This window comes from Chiloscyllium plagiosum, unplaced genomic scaffold (assembly GCF_037043375.1).
Source record: "Chiloscyllium plagiosum isolate Xiang-an unplaced genomic scaffold, Cpla_swu_hap1 HiC_scaffold_40, whole genome shotgun sequence".
Lineage (NCBI taxonomy): Eukaryota > Metazoa > Chordata > Chondrichthyes > Orectolobiformes > Hemiscylliidae > Chiloscyllium > Chiloscyllium plagiosum.
Genome location: NW_028270178.1, coordinates 40,730,221 through 40,756,542, shown reverse-complemented (window position 1 = coordinate 40,756,542; position 26,322 = coordinate 40,730,221).

The following is a 26,322-nucleotide window of genomic DNA, read 5'->3' as shown; positions in this document are numbered from 1 at the left end:
GGAGGGTCACAGTGAGGGGACATATAGGAGGGTCACAGTGAGGGGGACAGATTGGAGTGTCACAGTGAGGGGGACAGATAGGGGGTTCACAGTGAGGGGGACAGATAGGAGAAGTAACAATGAGGGGACAGATAGGAGGTTCACAGTGAGGGGGACAGATAGGAGGGTCACAGTGAGGGGGACAGATAGGGGGTTCACAGTGAGGGGGACAGATAGGAGGGTCACAGTGAGGGGGACAGATAGGAGGTTCGCAGTGAGGGGGACAGATAGGCGAAGTAACAATGAGGGGACAGATAGGAGGTTCACAGTGAGGGGGACAGATAGGAGGGTCACAGTGAGGGGGACAGATAGGGGGTTCACAGTGAGGGGGACAGATAGGAGGGTCACAGTGAGGGGGACAGATAGGGGGTTCACAGTGAGGGGACCGATAGGAGGTTCACAGTGAGAGGACAGATAGGAGATTCACAGTGAGGGGACAGATAGGAGGCTCACAGTGAGGGCGACAGATAGGAGGGTCATAGTGAGGGGGACAGATAGGGGGTTCACAGTGAGGGGACAGATAGGAGGTTCACAGTGAGGGGACAGATACGGGGTTCACAGTGTGGGGGACAGATAAGAGGTTCACTGTGAGAGGACAGATAGGAGGTTCACAGTGAGGGGACAGACAGGAGGGTCACAGTGAGGGGGACCGATACGGGGTTCACAGTGTGGGAGACAGATAGGAGGTTCACTGTGAGTGGACAGATAGGAGGTTCACTGTGAGGGGACAGATAGGAGGTTCACAGTGAGGGGGACAGATACGGGGTTCACAGTGTGGGGGACAGATAGGAGGGTCACAGTGAGGGGACAGATAGGAGGGTTCAAAGTGAGAAGGACAGATAGGAGGTTCGCAGTGAGGGGGACAGATAGGAGGTGCACAGTGAGGGGGACAGATAGGAGGGTCACAGTGAGGGGGACAGACAGGAGGCTCACAGTGAGGGGGACAGATAGGAGGGTCAGAGTGAGGGGGACAGATAGGAGGCTCACAGTGAGGGGAACTGATAGTGGGTTCACAGTGAGGGGACAGATAAGACATTCTCAGTGAGGGGACAGATAGGAGGTTCACATTAAGGGGGATAGATAGGAGGGTCACAGTGAGGGGACAGATAGGAGGTTCAGAGTGAGGGGGACAGATAGGAGGGTCACAGTGAGGGGGCCAGATAGGAGGTTCATAGTGAGGGGGACAGATAGGAGGCTCACAGTGAGGCTGACAGATAGGAGGTTCACAGTGAGGGGGACAGATAGGGGGTTCACAGTGTGGGGGACAGATAGGAGGTTCACAGTGAGGGGGACAGATAGGAGGGTCACAGTGAGGGGGACAGATAGGGGGTTCACAGTGAGGGGACAGATAGGAGGTTCACAGTGAGGGGACAGATAGGAGGTGCACAGTGATGGACAGATGGGAGGTTCACAGTGAGGGGGACAGATAGGAGGGTCACAGTGAGGAGACAGATAGGGGGTTCACAGTGAGGGGGACAGATAGGAGGCTCACAGTGAGGGGGACAGAGAGGAGGGTCACAGTGAGGGGGACAGATAGGGGGTTCACAGTGAGGGGACAGATGGGAGGTTCACAGTGAGGGGACAGATGGGAGATTCACAGCGAGAGGACAGATAGGAGATTCACAGTGAGGGGACAGATAGGAGGCTCACAGTGAGGGCAACAGACAGGAGGGTCACAGTGAGGGGGACAGATAGGGGGTTCACAGTGAGGGGATAGATAGGAGGTTCACAGTGAGGGGACAGATAGGGGGTTCACAGTGTGGGGGACAGATACGGGGTTCACAGTGAGGGGGACAGGTAGGAGGTTCACAGTGAGGGGACAGATAGGAGGTGCACAGTGAGGGAACAGATAGCAGGTTCACAGCCAGGGGAGAGATAGGAGGTGCACAGTGTTGTGACAGATAGGAGGTTCACTGTGAGTGGACAGATAGGAGGTTCACTGTGAGGGGACAGATAGGAGGTTCACAGTGAGGTGGACAGATATGGGGTTCACAGTGTGGGGGACAGATAGGAGGGTCACAGTGAGGGCGACAGATAGGAGGTTTCAAAGTGAGGGGGACAGATAGGAGGTGCACAGTGAGGGGGACAGATAGGAGGGTCACAGTGAGGGGGACAGACAGGAGGCTCACAGTGAGGGGACAGATAGGACGTTCACAGTGTGGGGACAGATAGGAGGCTCACAGTGAGGGGGACAGATAGGAGGTTCACAGTGAGGAGGACAGATAGGAGGTTCACAGTGTGGGGGACAGATAGGAGGTTCACAGTAAGGGTGACAGATAGGAGGGTCACACTGAGGGGGACAGATTGGGGGTTCACAGTGAGGGGGACAGATAGGAGGCTCACAGTGAGGGGGACCGATAGGGGGTTCACAGTGAGGGGGACAGATAGGAGGGTCACAGTGAGGGGTACAGATAGGGGGTTCACAGTGAGGGGGACCGATAGGGGGTTCACAGTGAGGGGGACAGATAGGAGGGTCACAGTGAGGGGTACAGATAGGGTGTTCACAGTGAGGGGGACAGATGGGGGGTTCACAGTGAGGGGGACAGATAGGAGGCTCACAGTGAGGGGAACCGATAGGGGGTTCACAGTGAGGGGGACCGATAGGGGGTTCACAGTGAGGGGGACAGATAGGAGGGTCACAGTGAGGGGTACAGATAGGGGATTCACAGTGAGGGGACAGATAGGAGGTTCACAGTGAGGGGGACAGGTGGGAGGGTCACAGTGAGGGGTCAGATAGGAGGTTCACAGTGAGGGTGACAGATAGGATGGTCACAGTGAAGGGGACGGATAGGGGGTTCACAGTGAGGGGGACAGATAGGAGGCTCACACTGAGGGGGACAGATAGGAGGCTCACAGTGAGGGGGACAGATAGGGGGTTCACAGTGAGGGGACAGATAGGTGCTTCACAGTGAGAGGACAGATAGGAGATTCACAGTGTGGGGACAGATAGGAGGCTCACAGTGAGGGGGACAGATAGGAGGGTCACGGTGAGGGGACAGATAGGAGGCTCACCGTGAGGGGACAGATAGGAGGGTCACAGTGAGGGGCACAGATAGGGGGTTCACAGCCAGGGGACAGATAGGAGGTGCACAGTGAGGGGACAGATAGGGGTTCACAGTGAGGGGGACAGATAGGGGGTTCACAGTGAGGGGGACAGATAGGAGGGTCACAGTGAGGGGGACAGATACGGGGTTCACAGTGAGGCGGTCAGATAGGAGGGTCACAGTGAGGGGACAGATAGGAGGGTTCAAAGTGAGGGGGACAGATAGGAGAAGTAACAATGAGGGGTCAGATAGGAGGTTCACAGTGAGGGTGACAGATAGGATGGTCACAGTGAAGGGGACGGATAGGGGGTTCACTGTGAGGGGGACAGATAGGAGGCTCACACTGAGGGCGACAGATAGGAGGTTCATAGTGAGGGGGACAGATAGGAGCTACCCCGTGAGGGGGACAGCTACGAGATTCACAGTGAGGTGGACAGATAGGAGGTTCGCAGTGAGGGGGACAGATAGGAGAAGTAACAATGAGGGGACAGATAGGAGGGTCACAGTGAGGGGGACAGATAGGAGGTTCGCAGTGAGGGGGATAGATAGGAGGTGCACAGTGAGGGGGACAGATAGGAGGGTCACAGTGAGGAGGACAGACAGGAGGCTCACAGTGAGGGGTCAGATAGGAGGTTCACAGTGAGGGTGACAGATAGGAGGGTCACAGTGAAGGGGACGGATAGGGGGTTCACTGTGAGGGGGACAGATAGGAGGCTCACACTGAGGGGGACAGATAGGAGGCTCACAGTGAGGGGGACAGATAGGGGGTTCACAGTGAGGGGACAGATAGGTGGTTCACAGTGAGAGGACAGATAGGAGATTCACAGTGAGGGGACAGATAGGAGGCTCACAGTGAGGGGGACAGATAGGAGTGTCACGGTGAGGGGACAGATAGGAGGGTCACAGTGAGGGGGACAGATAGGAGTTTCACTGTGAGAGGATAGATAGGAGGTTCACAGTGAGGGGACAGACAGGTGGGTCACAGTGAGGGGGACAGATATGGGGTTCACAGTGAGGGGGACAGATAGGAGGTTCGGAGTGAGGGGACAGATAGGAGGTGCACAGTGAGGGAACAGATAGGAGGTTCACAGCCAGGGGACAGATAGGAGGTGCACAGTGAGGGGACAGATAGGGGTTCACAGTGAGGGGGACAGATAGGAGGTGCACAGTGAGGGGACAGATAGGAGGGTCACAGTGAGGGGGACAGATACGGGGCTCACAGTGAGGGGGACAGACAGGAGGGTCACAGTGAGGGGACAGATAGGAGGGTTCAAAGTGAGGAGGACAGATAGGACGTTCACAGTGAGGGCGACAGATAGGAGGTTCATAGTGAGGGGGACAGATAGGAGCTACACCGTGAGGGGGACAGCTACGAGATTCACAGTGAGGTGGACAGATAGGAGGGTCACAGTGAGGGGGACAGATAGGAGGTTCGCAGTGAGGGGGACAGATAGGAGAAGTTACAATGAGGGGACAGATAGGAGGGTCACAGTGAGGGGGACAGATAGGAGGTTCACGCTGAGGGGGACAGATAGGAGGTGCACAGTGAGGGGGACAGATAGGAGGGTCACAGTGAGGAGGACAGACAGGAGGCTCACAGTGAGGGGACAGATAGGAGGTTCACATTGTGGGGACAGATAGGAGGCTCACAGTGAGGGGGACAGATAGGAGGTTCATAGTGAGGGGGACAGATAGGGGGTTCACAGTGTGGGGGACAGATAGGGGGTTCACAGTGTGGGGTACAGATTGGAGGTTCACAGTGAGGGGGACAGATAGGAGGGTCACAGTGAGGGGACATATAGGAGGGTCACAGTGAGGGGTACAGATAGGAGGTTCATAGTGAGGGGGACAGATTGGGGGTTCACAGTGTGGGGGACAGATAGGGGCTTCACAGTGTGGGGGACAGATAGGAGGTTCACAGTGAGGGGGACAGATAGGAGGGTCACAGTGAGGGGACATATAGGAGGGTCACAGTGAGGGGGACAGATTGGAGTGTCACAGTGTGGGGGACAGATAGGAGGTGCACAGTGAGGGGACAGATAGGGGTTCACAGTGAGGGGGACAGATAGGAGGTGCACAGTGAGGGGACAGATAGGAGGGTCACAGTGAGGGGGACAGATACGGGGCTCACAGTGAGGGGGACAGACAGGAGGGTCACAGTGAGGGGACAGATAGGAGGGTTCAAAGTGAGGAGGACAGATAGGACGTTCACAGTGAGGGCGACAGATAGGAGGTTCATAGTGAGGGGGACAGATAGGAGCTACACCGTGTGGGGGACAGCTACGAGATTCACAGTGAGGTGGACAGATAGGAGGGTCACAGTGAGGGGGACAGATAGGAGGTTCGCAGTGAGGGGGACAGATAGGAGAAGTAACAATGAGGGGACAGATAGGAGGGTCACAGTGAGGGGGACAGATAGGAGGTTCACGCTGAGGGGGACAGATAGGAGTTGCACAGTGAGGGGGACAGATAGGAGGGTCACAGTGAGGAGGACAGACAGGAGGCTCACAGTGAGGGGACAGATAGAAGGTTCACATTGTGGGGACAGATAGGAGGCTCACAGTGAGGGGGACAGATAGGAGGTTCATAGTGAGGGGGACAGATAGGGGGTTCACAGTGTGGGGGACAGATAGGGGGTTCACAGTGTGGGGTACAGATAGGAGGTTCACAGTGAGGGGGACAGATAGGAGGGTCACAGTGAGGGGACATATAGGAGGGTCACAGTGAGGGGGACAGATAGGAGGTTCATAGTGAGGGGGACAGATAGGGGGTTCACAGTGTGGGGAACAGATAGGGGGTTCACAGTGTGGGGGACAGATAGGAGGTTCACAGTGAGGGGGACAGATAGGAGGGTCACAGTGAGGGGACATATAGGAGGGTCACAGTGAGGGGGACAGATTGGAGTGTCACAGTGAGGGGGACAGATAGTGGGTTCACAGTGAGGGGGACAGATATGAGGCTCACAGTGAGGGGGACAGATAGGAGGGTCACAGTGAGGCGGACAGATATGAGGCTCACAGTGAGGGGGACAGATAGGAGGGTCACAGTGAGGGGGACAGATAGGGGGTTCACAGTGAGGGGACAGATAGGAGGTTCACAATGTGGGGACAGATAGGAGGTGCACAGTGAGGGGACAGATAGGAGGTTCACAGTGAGGGGGACAGATAGGAGGGTCACAGTGAGGGGGACAGATAGGGGGTTCACAGTGAGGGGGACAGATAGGAGATTCACAGTGAGGGGACAGATAGGAGGCTCACAGTGAGGGGGACAGATAGGAGGGTCACAGTGAGCGGACAGATAGGAGGTTCATACTGAGGGGGACCGATAGGAGGTTCACGTTGAGGATGACAGACAGGAGGTTCACAGTGTGGGGACAGATAGGAGGCTCACAGTTAGGGGGACAGATAGGAGGGTCACAGTGAGGGGGACAGATAGGGGGTTCACAGTGAGAGGACAGATAGGAGATTCACAGTGAGGGGACAGATAGGGGGTTCACAGTGTGGGGGACAGATAAGAGGTTCACAGTGAGGAGGACAGACAGGAGGTACACAGTGTGCGGACAGATAGGAGGTTCATAGTGTGGGGGACAGATAGGAAGGTCACAGTGAGGGTGACAGATAGGGGGTTCACTGTGAGGGGGACAGATAGGAGGCTCACAGTGAGGGGGACAGATCGGTGGGTCACAGTGAGGAGGACAGATAGGGGGTTCACATTGAGGGGACAGATAGGAGATTCACAGTGAAGGGGACAGATAGGAGGGTCTCAGTGAGGGGGACAGATAGGAGGGTCACAGTGAGGGGGACAGATGGGAGGGTCACAGTGAGGGGGACAGATAGGAGGCTCACAGTGAGGGGGACAGATAGGAGTGTCACAGTTAGGGGGACAGATAGGAGGTTCACAGTGAAGGGACAGATAGGAGGTTCACAGTGAGGGGGACAGATGGGAGGGTCACAGTGAGGGGTCAGATAGGAGGTTCACATTGAGGGTGACAGATAGGAGGGTCACAGGAAGGGGGACAGATAGGGGGTTCACAGTGAGGGGGACAGATAGGAGGCTCACAGTGAGGGAACAGATAGGAGGCTCACAGTGAGGGCGACAGATAGGAGGGTCACCGTGAGGGGGACAGATAGGAGGCTCACCGTGAGGGGACAGATAGGAGGGTCACAGTGAGAGGGACAGATAGGGGGTTCACAGTGTGTGGGACAGATAGGAGTTTCACTGTGTGAGGATAGATAGGAGGTTCACAGTGAGGGGCAGATCGGAGGGTCACAGTGAGGGGGACAGATATGGGGTTCACAGTGAGGGGGACAGATGGGAGGCTCACAGTGCGGGGGACAGATAGGAGGATCACAGTGAGGGAACAGATAGGAGGTTCACAGCCAGGGGACAGATAGGAGGTGCACAGTGAGGGGACAGATCGGTTTTCACAGTGAGGGGACAGATAGGTGGTTCACAGTGAGGGGGACAGATAGGAGGTTCACAGTGAGGGGGACAGATAGGAGGCTCACAGTGAGGGGGACAGATAGGAGGGTCACAGTGAGGGGGACAGATAGGAGGTGCACAGTGAGTGGTCTGATAGGAGGTTCACCGTGAGGGGACAGATAGGAGGTTCACTGTGAGGGGACAGATAGGAGGGTCACAGTGAGGGGGACAGATAGGAGGGTTCACAGTGTGGGGGACAGATAGGAGGGTTCAAAGTGAGGAGGACAGATAGGATGTTCACAGTGTGGGGGACAGATAGGAGGTTCACCGTGAGGGGGACAGCTACAAGATTCACAGTGAGGGGGACAGATAGGATGGTCACAGTGAGGGGGACAGATAGGAGGTTCGCAGTGAGGGGGACAGATAGGAGAAGTAACAATGAGGGGACAGATAGGAGGGTCACAGTGAGGGGGACAGATAGGAGGTTCGCAGTGAGGGGGACAGATAGGAGGTGCACAGTGAGGGGGACAGATAGGAGGGTCACAGTGAGGGGGACAGATAGGAGGTTCACAGTGAGGGGAAAGATAGGAGGTTCACAGTGTGGGACAGATAGGAGGCTCACAGTGAGAGGGACAGATATGAGGGTCACAGTGAGGGGATAGATAGGAGGTTCACAGTAAGGGGGACAGATAGGAGGGTCACAGTGAGGGGACAGATCTGAGGTTCACAGTAAGGGGGTCAGATGGGAGGGTGACAGTGTGGGGATAGATAGGAGGTTCACAGTGAGGGGGACAGATAGGTGGGTCAGAGTGAGGAGGACAGATAGGAGGCTCACAGTAAGGGGGACAGATCGGAGGATCACAGTGAGGGGGACAGATAGGGGGTTCACAGTGAGGGGGACAGATAGGTGGGTCAGAGTGAGGAGGACAGATAGGAGGCTCACAGTAAGGGGGACAGATCGGAGGATCACAGTGAGGGGGACTGATTAACTCCTATCTGATTAACACACAGTCTTTAATTCAATATTTCTTGCCCATCAATGTTCAGGTCTTCAGTTGTTCATTTCTAAACAATGAGGGTAGGCATATTGAAGACATTGACTACTTAACTCTTTGTTTGCCAATGCTATTGCATGGCCCACCTCCCCTCACCCTATTCCTCAAAAAAAGAACAGACCATGGTATCCTGCCAACCTGTGTGAAAGTTGAAAAATATCAGCATATACTGCAGTTATATCATTAGAAAATGACTTTTTTAACAAAAAGTAATGTTCAAGGAATTTCGGGAGAGCAAGATTTCTGTAGGAACTTCCTTTTGAAAACATCTCCCAGTGCTATAACAAACACCACCATTCCAGATCACAGCTTCTCCCAAACACCACCATTCTAGATCACAGTGTCTCCCAAACACCACCATTCCAGATCACAGCGTCTCCCAAACACCACCATTCTAGATCACAGCGTCTCCCAAACACCACCATTCTAGATCACAGTGTCTCCCAAACACCACCATTCCAGATCACAGCTTCTCCCAAACACCACCATTCCAGATCACAGCGTCTCCCAAACACCACCATTCCAGATCACAGTGTCTCCCAAACACCACCATTCCAGATCACAGCGTCTCCCAAACACCACCATTCCAGATCACAGTGTCTCCCAAACACCACCATTCCAGATCACAGTGTCTCCCAAACACCACCATTCCAGATCACAGCGTCTCCCAAACACCACCATTCTAGATCACAGTGTCTCCCAAACACCACCATTCCAGATCACAGTGTCTCCCAAACACCACCATTCGAGATCACAGTGTCTCCCAAACACCACCATTCCAGATCACAGCGTCTCCCAAACACCACCATTCCAGATCACAGCGTCTCCCAAACACCACCATTCCAGATCACAGCGTCTCCCAAACACCACCATTCTAGATCACAGTGTCTCCCAAACACCACCATTCCAGATCACAGCGTCTCCCAAACACCACCATTCTAGATCACAGTGTCTCCCAAACACCACCATTCCAGATCACAGCGTCTCCCAAACACCACCATTCTAGATCACAGTGTCTCCCAAACACCACCATTCCAGATCACAGCGTCTCCCAAACACCACCATTCTAGATCACAGTGTCTCCCAAACACCACCATTCCAGATCACAGCGTCTCCCAAACACCACCATTCTAGATCACAGTGTCTCCCAAACACCACCATTCCAGATCACAGCGTCTCCCAAACACCACCATTCTAGATCACAGTGTCTCCCAAACACCACCATTCCAGATCACAGCGTCTCCCAAACATCACCATTCCAGATCACAGCGTCTCCCAAACACCACCATTCCAGATCACAGCGTCTCCCAAACACCACCATTCCAGATCACAGCGTCTCCCAAACACCACCATTCCAGATCACAGTGTCTCCCAAACACCACCATTCCAGATCACAGTGTCTCCCAAACACCACCATTCCAGATCACAGCGTCTCCCAAACACCACCATTCCAGATCACAGTGTCTCCCAAACACCACCATTCCAGATCACAGCGTCTCCCAAACACCACCATTCCAGATCACAGTGTCTCCCAAACACCACCATTCCAGATCACAGCGTCTCCCAAACACCACCATTCCAGATCACAGTGTCTCCCAAACACCACCATTCCAGATCACAGCGTCTCCCAAACACCACCATTCCAGATCACAGTGTCTCCCAAACACCACCATTCCAGATCACAGTGTCTCCCAAACACCACCATTCCAGATCACAGCGTCTCCCAAACACCACCATTCCAGATCACAGTGTCTCCCAAACACCACCATTCCAGATCACAGCGTCTCCCAAACACCACCATTCCAGATCACAGTGTCTCCCAAACACCACCATTCCAGATCACAGCGTCTCCCAAACACCACCATTCCAGATCACAGTGTCTCCCAAACACCACCATTCTAGATCACAGTCTCTCCCAAACACCACCATTCTAGATCACAGTCTCTCCCAAACACCACCATTCCAGATCACAGCGTCTCCCAAACACCACCATTCCAGATCACAGTGTCTCCCAAACACCACCATTCTAGATCACAGTCTCTCCCAAACACCACCATTCTAGATCACAGTCTCTCCCAAACACCACCATTCTAGATCACAGTGTCTCCCAAACACCACCATTCTAGATCACAGTGTCTCCCAAACACCACCATTCTAGATCACAGTGTCTCCCAATATTTGCATTATTCCTGGTGATTTCGAGTGATTTTTAAAAAATGCTGTATCAACTCAATAGAGCCTTTTGATTTTCATATTTTCATAAGATGCAAGTCATTTATTGGTGTAAGTCCTTTGTTTAATTTGTGCTTCATGAGGAGTTGTGGCTGGGGACATTTTAATTGTCAGGAGGATGGGAATCAAAGTTTGCCAGACCTGAGTCCAACCATGAGGAAGCAAGTTTGATTTGATCGGATTTTGATGTGGTTTAATTATGCTTCGTTTGTAATACAGCTGTGTGAAAAGGGAATGTTGGAGAACCATTGATTCCTTCAAAATGTTCCGTGCAATACAATGAACACCAGTCCAGACAACAGCAGCCACATTAAGGAGGCTGCTGGACTGCCTCCCGAAGAGTTTAATATTAGAGACAGAGTTGTCTGAAACAATAGTACCAACATTGAAGCATCCAAAACGCTGAGATGGGAAATTGCTTGCTGATCAATATTGAGGCTCTATTTCTGGACAATGCTGCTAAAGTGAAAAAACTGAAGAAATGGCTCCTCTCCTTCACCCCACCTCATCGCTTCTCTTTGTTTCTCTTTCCACTTGTCCTCACCACCTCCCTCACCCCAAACTTCCTCCAAATTCATTGCCGTGGTCTCCAGAGTTTGGTGAAATTGGAAGAAGTATGGCTACAATTAAGGGTGTGACCGAGGGATCGAAGATGGCGGCGATCTGAGAAGATCACACTGCAGAGCAGGACGGTCCTTTAACCCACCCAACCCAGGTCATCAGGATTTCTTGGGGTGTTGGAAAGATTGTGAAGCCCAAGAAACATTTAAAAATTGACTTACCAGTATTTTCAGCTGTCCAGAAATGCCTAAAAAGGGAGGAGGAGCATCTGAGGCCGGGCCTGCAGCTCAGCCTGCAGCAGCCTCGGAGCCGATTACTCTCCAGGACCTGGTGAACCAGCTCTCGAAATCTCGTGAGATGTTGGGGAAACAGATTGAAGAGAAACTGGCTCCAGTCTCTCTCATGCTGCAGAAGCATGAGCAGCAGCTGGGAGACCTGGAGAAGAGGACGGATGAGGTGGAGCACAGGGTCACAGTCGTGGAAACTGATGCCAGTTCATTCAAGGAAGAGATCCAAGCCCTGAAGACGCAGGTTCGTAATTTGCGTGACCAAGTGGATGATCATGAAAACAGGGGCAGGCGAAAAAACATTCGGATCATCGGTCTGCCTGAGGGTAAGGAAGGTGAGCGGCCTGCGGAATTTGTTGAAGATTGGCTTCTGAAATTCCTTGACTTGGAGACAGGCATGAGAGGATTGAAGATAGAGAGGGCTCACCAGGTCACAGCACGGAGGTCGAGTCTGGGTCAACGCCCTCGTCCTTTCCTGGTGCAGTTCCATCATTACCAGGATAAGGAGAGAGTCATGGAGGCTTCCAGACTCAAGGGGAATGATCCAAAGGCCCTAATTTACGAGGGCCCTAAGATCATGTTTTTTCAGGACTTTTCAGTGGCGGTGATCCAGAAATGAAAATCGTATGATGGTGTCAAGAGAAGATTGAAGGAGCTTGGTAGTCAGTACTCCCTGAGATATCCAGCAGTGCTTCGGATCACCTTAGATGGAGCCATGCATCTCTTTGACACATCGGAGAAGGCAAGACACTTTGTGGACAAACTAACCTAATTTAAACAATTGTAGTATATATAAATATTGTTGCTTGGGTATGCGTTTATCATTCTGTAAAAGAAATGGAGGAAGTCCGGTTGGAGCTTTGTTTTTCCCCCTTTTTTCCCTCTATTTATAATAATTTGGTTCAAACTATGTCTGGCGGTGGTCAAGATGAACATTTTAAATTTCTAAGTTAGGACGTACCAAAAGATGGGTTGGGTATTTATTCCCCCTTTTTGTTTATGAAAGAATGCTTTTTTATTCATATTGATATTCTATGGGGTGTTTATTCTTTTTAGCTTGTGCTTGCGATGCGGCTCTAGCTGGGAGAAGTGAAGGTGGTTGAGATGGTTAGATGCCTATATATGGGCAGTTTGGGAGGGGTAGTTGCCCCCTCCGGGCAGGGGTGAGTTCCCCTACTCAGCGCTATTGGCACTTTGTATGTTGGTTTGACTTCTAGTTTTTGTTGTTTTTTTATTTTTAATCATTTCGTATGTTTGTTAAATGTAGCGTTTTTAGTTTATGTAGTTTTTATATTTTGTGGACCATGCGACACTAAGGCTCAGCAATTTGTGGTTTGGGTTCCTCCTCTGTGGAATTTAAATGTAATTGCAGAAGATTATGGCTAATGATTTGATGACGTGGTGTACCTGGAATATCAAGGGAAGTCACTCACCAATTAAGAGGAAGAAGGTACTCTTGAGTCTTAGAAAGGAGAAGGTGGATATTGCTTTGTTACAGGAGACACATTTGGATGACGAGGAGCATCTGAAATTACAGCAGAATGGCTTTGACCGAGTTTATTTTTCATCATTTAATACCAGAAGTAGGGGAGTGGCTATATTGGTGAGGAAAAATCTCTCATTTAAATTGTTGGAATGTGTTAAAGACACATACGGGAGTTTTGTAATTCTTGAAGCCTTGATAAATGGGGAAGAATATGGCATTTTAAATGTTTATTGTCCCCCAGCTCATCCTCTTAAATTCTTGTTAGATGCTTTTTCTAAACTGATAGGTCTCAAGCCTTGGCACATCATTATAGGGGGAGATTTTAACTGCCTCATGGACCCCACAGTAGACAGGTTGCCTAAAGGTCCCTCAATACCCTCTGCACAAACTAAACAGTTATTGGGTCTGTGTGGGGAATTAGGATTGGTCGACGTCTGGAGGTGTCTCCACCCGACAGGGAGGGATTTCACATTTTTCTCCAATCCGCATAGATGTCACACGAGGATTGATTTTTTTCTGACCCCTGCAGTAACCCTGGATCAGGTGGCATCCTGTACGATTGGTAATATTGCCATCTCTGATCATGCTCCAGTGTACCTCATGGTTAAAATTAAGGATGTTACATTGGATTCAAGGTACTGGTGAATGGACCCCTTTATTCTCATGGACAGCAAGCTTGTGGAGTATTTCTCGAGGGAATTTCGGGCATTCCTAGACATTAACATAGGCTCGGTTGATAGCTCACCTGTTCTCTGGGAAACTGCCAAAGCTTATGCCAGAGGGTTAGTTATTTCATATTCCACCAGTTGGAAGCGGCAGAAGGGTGAGCAGCAACGTCTCCTTGAAGCACGGTTGAAGGCAGCCGAGAAGGCCTATTTAGACAGACCCTCATTGGTCAAACTGCAGAGGATTACAGCACTGCGGTCTACACTAAATTCTGTGCTCTCGCAGACGGCAAAGAAGGAGCTGGCTTTTGCAAAGCAAAGGTTATACGAGCATGGTGACAAGCCAGGCAAATACTTAACATACCTTGCCAGAAAGAGAAGTGCCCCACAAACCATTACAGCAATTAGGGAAGGGTCTGGGAACCTAACATGTGATTCTAAAAAGATTAATGTGGCGTTCCAGAGATTCTACTCTAAATTATATCAGTCTGAGAAGTGTGAGGAGGGGCAGGCCAAAATGGAATCCTTTCTTACGATCAAGCAATTTTAATATTTCTAGGGGCAGCCGGCAGGGCTGTCCCCTTTCACCATTACTTTTTACGTTGGTGATTGAACCGTTGGCAGAGGCCATTCGTGGGGATCTCAATATATCAGCTCCAGAAGTGGCGTCAAAATTACATAAGATCTCGCTGTATGCAGATGATGTTCTAACTTTCTTGACAAATCCAGCAGTCTCAGTGCCTTGCCTGATACAATGCATTCACACGTTTGGCACTTTTTCAGGGTATAAGATTAATTTTGCTAAATCAGAGGCTATGCCTATGGTTGGTCTTACGAAAGAGTTGGCTCTTGAGAGTGACTATAGACTCCCATTTAGGTGGTCACAGGAGGGGTTTGTGTATTTGGGCATATTCATTACTCCAGTTCTGGATTGGCTGTTCAAAGCCAATTTTACTCAATTATTTGCAAAAATTAAACAAGATCTCCAAAGATGGGAGCACTTCCAGTCTCATGGTTGGGTCGGATAGCACTTATTAAGATGAATATTCTCCCTCGTTTGCAATACTCTATACGAATGCTCCCCCTGATTTTCAGTAAACAAACACTCAGGAGACTGAGCGGTTGGTTTAGCTCCTTTATCTGGCACTGTAAATGGCCCCTTATTAAATTAGCCAAACTGCAGTTGCCTCACAGATAGGGGGGTGGGGAGTAGACCTTCCAGACATTAAAAATTACCAATTAAGTTCACTTTTGACCTAGGTAAGTGATTGGGTTTGTGGGGACCCTCTTTCAATATGCCTAGATAGTGAAGTCTCCCAGGCAAGGTGCCCCCTTACCAGTTTGCTGTTTTTGGACAAAGTGAGGACATTTAGGGAATATTGCCATAACCCAATAGTCATCAATACTGTTAAAGCATGGAGGGCAATTCGGCAGAGGGAAGGTAATATTGGCAAAACATCTTTGTTTACACCTTTAGTGGGTATGCCGCGTTTTCAACCGGGTATGATAGATTCAGGATTTAAACGTTGGGCAGCTAGGGGTATGGGTGATTTACTTGAGGGAGATGTAATGATGTCCTTCGATCAGTTAGTACGGAAATATGAGTTACCTAACAGAGACCTCTTTCGTTTTTTTCAAGTTAGGGATTTTATTCAAAAAAAGACCACACTTTTGACTGATCCCTACAAATCTGACATAGAAAGAGGGGTACTAAGGGCTAAGAGTACACTCTCTGTCAGCACTCTATATCACCAGTTGGGGGGTGCCACCTCAGATGAGTCTGATTGACTCTGCAAGATGTGGGAAAGAGAGCTGGGTGTTGAAGTTTCTTCAGAGGCATGGGAGGATATTTGGGAGAATGCAAGGAAGATATCAATTTGCAATAGCACCCATGCTTTACAGTTGAAAATTCTCCACAGGGTCCACTTAGCCCCAGACCATTTATCAAAATTTAAACCAGGGATATCTTCAGCATGTCCCAAGTGCAAGGTCTGGACGGGTACTCTTACCCATTGTCTTTGGCCTTGTGACAGGCTTCAAACATATTGGAGCGCTGTGATGGGTGCAATGGAGAGGGTTTTAGATGTAGGGGTGGAGAAGGACCCTATTTCGCTCCTTTTGGGCCTACCCATTGCATTTTCTGCAAACTCGCATAAGGAAAAACTTTTCAATATTCTTACATTCTGTGCAAGGAAGAATATCTTGCTAGGTTGGATATCAGAAAATCCCCCAGGCCTGTCGGGTTGGCGGAAGATTGTTATGGAGCATATTCCCCTGGATTTCTCACAAATATGGTACACCACAAAACTGAGAATTTTTACAAGACATGGCAACCCCTTTTGAAATACCTGGACACAGATTTTTCTGCCACACTAACAAGGGCTTTTAGATAGCCGTAACGTTTGTGTTTCATGAGTCCAATATCCAGGGAGGAGGAACTGTGAATGTATGAGTGTTTTGTTTGGCTGGGCTGAGTTATTACTATTTATTTGTTTGTTCTTAGGTATTTAAAAAAAAAACCTAAACTAGCTATTTAACTAACTAAATAAAATAAATTTTATACTTCTCTATATATGTTTATACATTCATATAGGAGGGTGGGTTGGGGAATTTCTTTTTTATTATTTGGGTTTAGTTTTGTACTATTTTTGTACTGTTTTGAATTGCATTGTTTTGTAGTTGTTGCAATATTTAAAAATCTATTTTTTCTTAATAAAAATATATGATATAAAACAAAATGAGTGTGACCTGCTCCTGGTCTCCTAGCTTTGGAATATCTCCATTGAATATTTTGTATTTTTTATAATCTGAGTCACAAATAAGTAGAATGGATGGCTTTGAGGTATGTAGAGAAGAGGTGTTGGAAATCCTGGAAAAGGTGAAAATAGATAAGTCCCCTGGGCCTGATGGCATTTATCCTAGGATTCTCTGGGAAGCAAGGGAGGAGATTGCAGAGCCATTGGCCTTGATTTTTATGTCCTCTTTGTCTACAGGAGTAGTGCCAGAAGACTGGAGGATAGCAAATGTGGTTCCCTTGTTCAAAAAGGGGAGTAGGGATAACCCTAGTAACTATAGGCCGGTGAGTCTCACTTCTGTTGTGGGCAAAGTCTTAGAGAGAATTGTAAGGGATAGGATTTATGCACATCTGGATAGGAATAATGTGATCAAGGATAGTCAGCATGGTTTTGTGAAGGGCAGGTCGTGCCTCACAAACCTTATTGAATTCTTTGAAAAGGTGACGAAGGAGGTTGATGAGGGGAAAGCGGTAGATGTGGTATATATGGATTTTAGTAAGGCGTTTGATAAGGTTCCCCATGGTAGGCTATTGCAGAAAATACAGAGATATGGCATTGAGGGTGAGTTGGAGGTTTGGATTAGGAATTGGCTGGATGGAAGAAGACAGAGGGTAATAGTTGATGGCAAAGTTTCTTCATGGAGTGCCGTCACTAGCGGTGTTCCGCAAGGATCTGTTTTGGGACCATTGCTGTTTGTCATTTTTATAAATGACCTGGAAGAGGGGTTAGAAGGTTGGGTGAGCAAGTTTGCGGATGATACGAAAGTCGGAGGAGTTGTTGACAGTGAGGAAGGATGTGGCAGGTTACAGCAGGATATAGAGAAGCTGCAGAGCTGGGCAGAAAGGTGGCAAATGGAATTCAATGTAGCTAAATGTGAGGTGATTCACTTTGGGAAGAATAACAAAAAGATGGGGTACTGGGCTAATGGTCGGATACTTGGTAGTGTGGATGAGCAGAGGGATCTTGGTGTCCATGTACACAGATCTCTGAAAGTTGCCACCCAGGTAAATAGTGCGGTGAGGAAGGCATATGGCGTACTGGCTTTTATTGGTAGAGGAATTGAGTTCCGGAGTCCTGAGGTCATGATGCAGTTGTATAAGACTCTGGTACGGCCGCATCTGGAATATTGTGTGCAGTTTTGGTCGCCATACTATAGGAAGGATATGGAGGCACTGGAACGGGTGCAGAGGAGGTTTACCAGGATGTTGCCTGGTATGGAAGGAAGATCGTATGAGGAAAGACTGAGACACTTGGGGCTGTTTTCATTAGAGAAAAGAAGGTTTAGGGGTGACTTGATTGAGGTGTACAAGATGATTAGGGGGTTAGATAGGGTTGACAGTGTGAACCTTTTCCCGCGTATGGAGTCGGGTATTACAAGGGGGCATAGCTTTAAATTAAGGGGGGGTAGATATAGGACTGAAGTTAGGGGTAGGTTCTTCACTCAGCGAGTCGTAAGTTCATGGAATGCCCTGCCAGCAGCAGTGGTGGACTCTCCCTCTTTATGGGCATTTAAGCGGGCATTGGATAGGTATATGGAGGATAGTGGGTTAGTATAGGTTAGGTGGGCTTGGATCGGCGCAACATCGAGGGCCAAAGGGTCTGTACTGCGCTGTATTCTTCTATGTTCTATGTGTGATTTCGGATATTTGATATTTTTGTGCTGCTCCAAGGCTCCAATCAGGATCAAGAACATTTGGCCCGGCAGGGTGAAAATCGGTGCTGCTAGTGTGTATTCTTGATGAAGAGCTAATGCTCAAAATGTGGATTCTCCTGCTCCTCGGATGCTGCCTGACCTGCTGTGCTTTTCCAGCACCACACTCTTTAATTTTAATCTCCAGCATCTGCAGTGCTTTCTCTCTGTTGTGCCCTCCAGTTGAACTGAAATTCAACATTGAGAGACTCGTGAGTTGGAAACTGTAAATGGATCACCAGTTGATTCATAGTCCATCAGCAGCACGCTGCTAAAAGAATATGAATCATCTGTCAACCGTGATTTACAAGATGCTCTTTGCATCATGGTGTGGGACATCATTGCACCGATTGTTACATGGGATGTCTGTCCAAGCAGTGATGGTGATTCACACCACAGAGAGGCAGATTTATATAGACATATGAACTCCAACCGTTATAATTGCTGTAGTACATCAAGTCAGTTCAAGATCTTGCTGGGCAATTTTAGCCAGTCGACTTCTTAGAATTTTTATTGCATCTTCCTTGCATTCTGGGTGGTTGGAAAGGAGGTGAGTGGGAATGACTGCTCGGCTGTGTTCACTTTATGGGTAGTTGTTCATGACTAGAACCTTTGCTGGTTGGGAATGGCTATTCAGGGAACTGACCTCACATAGGGCAGTTTAGTATGTTCAGCTCCTGTTTGGATGACAGTTCTGAGGTAGGGCCACTTAAATTGAAATATTACCTCTGATTTCTCTCCACCAATGCTGCCAGACCTGCTGAGCTTTTCCAGCAACTTTTGTTTTTGTTTTTGATTTACAACATCTGCAGTTCTTTCAGTTTTTATTTGTCATTTTTCATGTTGTTTGAATCACTGTGTGAAAGTGAGGTGATTTATTGAAGATCACATTTAGGTGCTGAATAACCCCAGACTGCTTTGTGGTTATTCATGGTTGGAAAGTATATCAGGGTGGGAGTAAGGTAATATTGAAGGGGCTTGTTATTGCCAGCTAACAATTGAAAGTTTATAAATGTTTGCAGTAACAACAACACTGAGCTGAACATTCCCCCATACATTGTATATGTCAGGGTAGCTGCTGGCACAGCATCTTTTACATCAAGGGAATAATGCAGTGGATCAGACTTTTTGATGGAATAACAACCCGTTACTTCAATTCCAAAAAAGTTCACTCGAAGGAAATGCTGTTGATGCTTGTGCAATGGCATGGGGTGTTCAGCAGAGGGTATCATTTTAAACACAAGAGAAAGAGGGAATTAACCCCCAAAACAAAAGACACTCCATTGGACAGAGACACAGACACAGAGATTACTCACAAATATACAACACACTGATACATTCCTAGGCTGAAGCAAACCTCATGGGAGAGAGGGAATATGAGAAACCATCAAGAGAGGTGGGACTAACTGGAATATGAGTTTCACCACTTCAGTCTGTCCATGTCTTAACTTCTGTTTGTCCCTGTCTGACTTTTCCTCTTCTCTCTCTCTCTCTGTGTCCTTTTGTCTGCCTCCCTCTTTCTATCTCCCTCTCACTGTCCTTCTCTTTCTGTCTGTCTCCATCTTTTATTCCTCTCTCTCTCTCTTCCCTATCTCTCCCTCTGCCCTTCTCTCTCTCTCCCTCTCTGAGATTCTCTAGCTCTCTCTGTCTCTGTTCTTCACTTGCTCTCCTCCTCCTCGATCTCTGTCTGTTCCTGTTTCTTCATCCCCACTCTTCCTCTCTTCTCTCTGTCACTTATTCCCTCTGTCTCTTTCTCTCTCATTCTCTTTCACCCTGTCTTTTTCTCTTAGATCTGAAAGTGCCCACACAATATTGCATCCTCCTATTCTGTTCCCATTGTACTCCCCTCCCAAATGTTTGCCCTTCCCCAATTATTTTGCCCTCCCAAATATACTGCTCACTAAATGTGTACCCTCACAAATATTTTGCTGTCCCCCAAATCATGCTGAGCCCCACTCGCTGGCGCAGAGATTAATGAGTTTGTCTGGACTAACTGGCCTGTAGTGACTGCTTTTTGTGCACAGCAAGATCCCAGTCCCAGAATTATGGAAGCTTCACATCACACAGATAATCCTTTCAGCCCATCATGCCTCCCTACCACCACAACCACCAACAACCCCCCATCCTCCCCCCACACCCCTCATTAAATGATCCTGGTGCTGTCCAGTTACTCAGCCTTGCCCCGAATGGCATTGTTACTCACTCTTCTGCCCTGTCTCATAGTCTGCCTCTTTGTACTCTCACCCCTCCATCTCTCTCTCTCTCCTACAACAGCCCCTTCCCCTCTCAAGCCCCATCAAACACTCCCCCTCTCCCTGGCTCTCTCTCACCACCTCCTTGCTTCCCATTCCTCCGCTCAAGAACTCAGGGGCATGGCTACTCCGCCTCCCCTCACAGACTCACAATCCCTGGGCTGAAGGACATGGTGAGTATGTTCAGAGACTAACTGGTCTTTTGACTGACTGCTGTAATGCACAGCAAGATTCCAGTCTGCAGCCAACCGATCACACACTCAATGAGAAAGGTACTTTATGCCCCTTCCACTCATCCCTGCACCCTCTGGCCCGGTTTGGACAACAGTGAAGGTAAAACCCGGGAGAGACAGGGAAATGTGTATCTTACTGCATTAACTGTACAGCAACTTGTGGCACTAAGTCCAAATCTTCCCAATCCCCCTTCCCCGCCACTGGGACAGAGCAGAGGGGCCAGGGAGAAAGAGGGAGAGAAAATGCATTGAGAGAAAAAGAGAAGAACCAACAGACAGAGAATGAGATAGTGACAGTCAGAGGGAGGGAAGGAGAGAAAGAGAGTTCAAGGGAGGAAGAGATCGCAAGTGAAAATCCCAAGGACAGAAGCAAGATGTCAGGCTAATAAAAGCAAGTATATTATCTCCCTTCTTTATCTACCTTCAGAGACTGGTGTACATTCACCCCAAATCTCTCTAATTGTCAATGCTTCCCAGGGTCCTATTGTTTGTCCTGCCCATGTGCATTACATCTCCTCACCTCATTACTGCTGTTTCCTCGACATGAAGGATTACTTTCTGTTTAGAGACTTATTGTTAAGTTTCACCATTTTAACATGAAATTCAGTGGCACTGCTATTACTGAGTCCTCTTTATCCATATTCTCTGGGAGTGAGGGACAACTGGGGGGGTATATGGGCCAAACACAGGCAAATGGGACTATTTAACAGTGAAAACTGAGTGGCATCGTCAAATTGGGCCAAAAAGCCTGTTTCCATGCTGTAGACCTCTAGGATTCTATAAAACCTTCACAAACACAGCTCCATTTCCCTCTGCTTGACAGTGACTATCACCCACACCCCAATGCTCACCAGCTGCTACTGAAATTTTCCACTGAATCTTGTTGAAACAAGGAAGACTCCACATCACTCCCATTTTATTTCAGGATTTCCAGGAATTGCTTTTCTTGAGTCAATGTAATGTCTCATGTGTTTTGCTTTATCCTTTATAGAGGTGAGAGAAATACACCACACTGTAATATCGAGTCCAAATAGTTGGCAACTTTTTCATCCTTTGATCACACAAACACTCAGACACCATCCCTGCATTCTCTCAGTGATCAGAGCTACCTCTTTCCATCTGAAATGAACTGATTACTCCATAATCTAAGAATGAAATAAATGATTAATAACCAACCAATAAAGTTAAAATTACAGAATCATTTGTATTTTTCCAATTGAAATGCACACATTTTGAAATCAAACTGTACCAGCTACACTGTAACAAATAGGTGTAAGTGGTGGGGAGAGAGAATCAAATGAGCTGCTGCACACACAGACAGTGCTGTAGGAAACTAAGGTATTGATATTTGGGGAATGATGTAAATTGTGATGTAGTTGGACTGGGGGAACCTCACTGGACTTGTAATGCAGTGACCCAGGATGCAAATACCAGCAATTGGCAGAATTTAATCTCAAATAATTAATCCATCTGGAATTGAAAGTTATTTTCATAGTCCCATTGCAGAACCTAACACCAATTACTATAAATACACATCTGCTTCACTCATGTCCTTCACCAAAGGGAATCTGGGAATCTTACCTGGTCTGACCCAGAAGTGTTTTCAGAAGACATTAAATAGTTCTGACTGATATATAATGCATGGTTAAAGCTGTATGTTTCAGACATGAGTGAGCAATGAAAACAGGAATGCTATTCGGTTTCAGCTTCGACATTGAAATTGGCAACACACACAATGAACACAGTAAAGTACTTCTTCCTAACAACTGGTAGCAAGACAGACATGGTCTAGGTTGTTTTTGCTGAATATTACATCACTTCACTCCTAAATGTTGATTGCCCTTTAAACACCACCTCAAAGACGTGCTTCAAATGGCAAGGACGGAGAACAGATTCTGACTGGGGCGCATCAGATTCGCAGTAGCAACACTAGGGACCAAATTCGTCAATTTGTGAGGAGATGGTCAACCAGACTAGACCTGAACCTCGCATGAAGGGAACCAGCAAGAGAGAACAACTTACTTGTGTCCCACTCCTCCAATAGATGGAGCCCAGAAAGAGAGAGAGAAGAGCAGTCTGGCAGACCAAGGGATGAATAATTGTGAGGCAGGGAGAAAGACAAGCTGATCATGGAGCTACAGGTGAAAATGGAGTTGGCTGTGCCTGAAGCAGCCTGTGTCATTACCAGGGCCTGGGTTGTGGAGGCTCGATGCAAACTCAATGGGTCAAATGGTCTCTTTCTGCAGTGTAGGGATTTTATGATCTTTGCTGAAAATGTGTTGCTGGAAAAGCGCAGCAGGTCAGGCAGCATCCAAGGAGCAGGAGAATCGACGTTTTGGGCATAAGGCCTTCTTCCTGACCTGCTGCGCTTTTCCAGCAACACATTTTCAGCTCTGATCCCCAGCATCTGCAGTCCTCACTTTCTCCTTCTATGATCTTTGACAAGTTGAGTGATGATCACAGATAAGTACCTAATGCAATTAATCATGAAAGCAAACATTAAAAGTTAGAGCTACACAAACCCTGTTAATTGAGCTAAATGTTGAACTGGGAACTGAACTGAACTGCATTGCCAAAGAATTCATCAATCTTGGAGAGTTGGCACAGGAAGATTGCCAGGAGGGTACCAGAGCTGGAGAACTTTATTTAAATTTGTTCACAAATGGGAGCATTATTGGTTGGGCCGGCATTATTGTCCATCCCCAATTGCCTAGAAGGTAGTTAAAGGTCAAGCACATTGCTGTGGTTCTGGAGTCACATGTAAGCCAGACCAGTCAAATGGCAAATTTCCTTACCTAAAGCACATTCGTGTATCAGACGGGTTTTCACAACAATGTTCTAATGGGGAAGACTCCTTCCTTTTCCCCTGAAATTGAATTCAGTTCCCACCATCTGCCACGGTAGGATTCAAACTCATGTCCCCAGAACATTGACTCGATTTTTTTCTGCCCTTGCCCAGTCCCTTCCCACTTCCATCTGTGATTCCTCTGATGCCTTACTTTGGTTCTGGATGCTGCCAGGATTATAGTGTTGTCAATCACAGGGACCCTGTTTCCAAAACTCATTCAACTTCCACGACAGATTAATCATCTCAATCCTTGTGCTCCTCATGTTGTGGCTCAGACTGGGAACACTTCACAGTTCCCATCTTCATATCCCGCAGTTTGACCTACACAGCTGTCCCACAGGGACAAATCACCTTTGGGCGTAGAAGGATGGACTGGGCAAGGAATGGGAATTTTAATCAGTCACTAAGTTAGCTTGGAAATATCTGCTGCACATTATATTCCATCTACTAATTCCTTCCTCACTCAGTGAAATTGCCCATATCTTTGGTCGTCCCCACAGCTTTCTCTCCCACCCACTGTAGGTCTTTTCAGTGAACATGGAAACATTATATTTGTTCCCTTCAGCTACTCATTGCTATCAATTGAAAGTGTCTGTGTCTTTAGCAGTGATCCTTCAGGCAGCCCCACTTGGTACTAACTCGGAGAAAGTGAGGACTGCAGATGCTGGAGACCAGAGTTGAAAAGTGAGGTGCTGGAAAAGCGCAGCAGGCCAGGCAGCATCTGAGGAGCAGAAGAATCAACGTTTCGGGCATAAGCCCTTCTTCAGGAATGAGGCTAGTGTGCCAAGCGGGCTGAGATAAAAGATGGGGGGGGGGGGCGGGAGGAAATTGGGGGAGGGATGCTGGGAATACGATAGGTGGAAGGAGGTAAGGGTGATGGGCCGGAGAGGGGGTGGGGGGGAGAGGTCGGGAAGAAGATTGCAGGTCAAGAGGGCGGTGCTGAATCTGGGGTTGAGACAAGGTGCGGGGAGGGAAATGAGGAAGCTGGAGAAATCTACATTCGTCCCGTGTGGTTGGAGGGTTCCTAGGCGGAAGATGAGGCGCTCTTCCTCCAGGCGTCATGTGGCCAGGGTCTGGCGATAGAGAAGGCTAAGGACGTGCATGTCCTTCGCAGAGTGGGAGGGGGAGTTAAAGTGTTCAGTCACGGGGTGGTTGGGTTGGTTGGTGCGGGTGTCCCAGAGGTGTTCCCTGAAAGGTTCCACAAGTAGGCGGCCTGTCTCCCCAATGTAGAGGAGACCACATCGGTTGCAGCGGATACAGTAAATAATGTGTGTGGAGGTGCAGGTGAATTTGCAACAGATATGGAAGGATCCATTGAGGCCTTGGAGGGAGGTGAGGGGGGAGGTGTGGGCACAAGTTTTGCACTTCTTGTGGTTGAAGGGGAAGGTGCCGGGAGTGGAGGTTGGGCTGGTGGGGGGTGTGGACCTGACGAGGGAGTCGCGGAGGGAGTGGTCTCTCCGGAATGCTGATAGGGGTGGGGAGGGAAATATATCCCTGGTGGTGGGGTCTGTTTGGAGGTGGCGGAAATGACGGAGAATGATACGATGTACCCGGAGGTTGGTGGGGTGGTAGGTGAGGTCCAGTGGGGTTCTGTCCTGGTGGCGATTGGAGGGGCAGGCTTCAAGGGCGGAGGTGCGGGAAGTGGAGGAGATGCGGTGGAGAGCATCGTCGACTACTTTGGAGGGGAAATTGCGGTCTTTGAAGAAGGAGGCCATTTGGGCTGTTCGGTAGTGGAATTGGTCCTCCTGGGAGCAGATGCGGCGGAGGCAAAGGAATTGGGAATATGGGATGGCGTTTTTACAGGGGGCAGGGTGGGAGGAGGTGTAATCTAGGTAGCTGTGGAGTCGGTCGGTTTGTAGTAAATGTCTGTGTTGAATCGGTCGCCCGAGATAGAAATGGAGAGGTCTAGGAAGGGGAGGGAGGAGTCTGAGACAGTCCAGGTAAATTTGAGGCTGGGGTGGTACTAGCTCACCAAGCTGGAAATGACCTTGTTTACTGCCCACCAGCTAGTCCTCCACCCTCCAGGACACAGCAAACACCGTGACATGGTACAGTCTCTCTTAACATCGCAATGGTGTCATGAACCCACAGAAAGCAGAGATGAGGGAAGGAGGCAGAGTAATGAGAGGCAAAGAGAGAGAGAGACACATACAGGGAGAGAAATAGGGAGACAGAAGAGGAGAGACAGACACAATGTCTATGCCTATGAGGGAGAGAGAGCTGTGAGGGCTCACTGGGCTGAATACATCCCTAAATGATGAAACAAAATTCAGAGACAGATCTATAGTCAATGACAGTGTGGGGATGGCATTTCAAACCCATGGCCAAAGGAACAATGACGGGAACAATGTTGAGGTGAGTTCTTCCTCTGTACCTAACACCATTCTGTCCCTGTCCTGGGAGTGTTTGATGAGGATGGAGTGGAGGGAGATTTACTCTTATCAATCCCAGGATTGTTCCTGCCCTGGATGTATACAGATGGCATTACATGTGGCATTACAGGGGCAACATTTCTCTTTGTATAGCTTCTGCTGTCATTGCCCTGTCAATTTTGGTGGGAGACGGATAAAATGGAAATGTCTGAGTCCTTGAAGTATGAAGCAAGCTCCATTAAACAATCCCTGGGTGATAGACTAACACGGGACATTCGAACACATAGGTCAGCTTCCGTCATTTGTACAGAAACCACCCTGAACCCCTCGATTAGATTCCA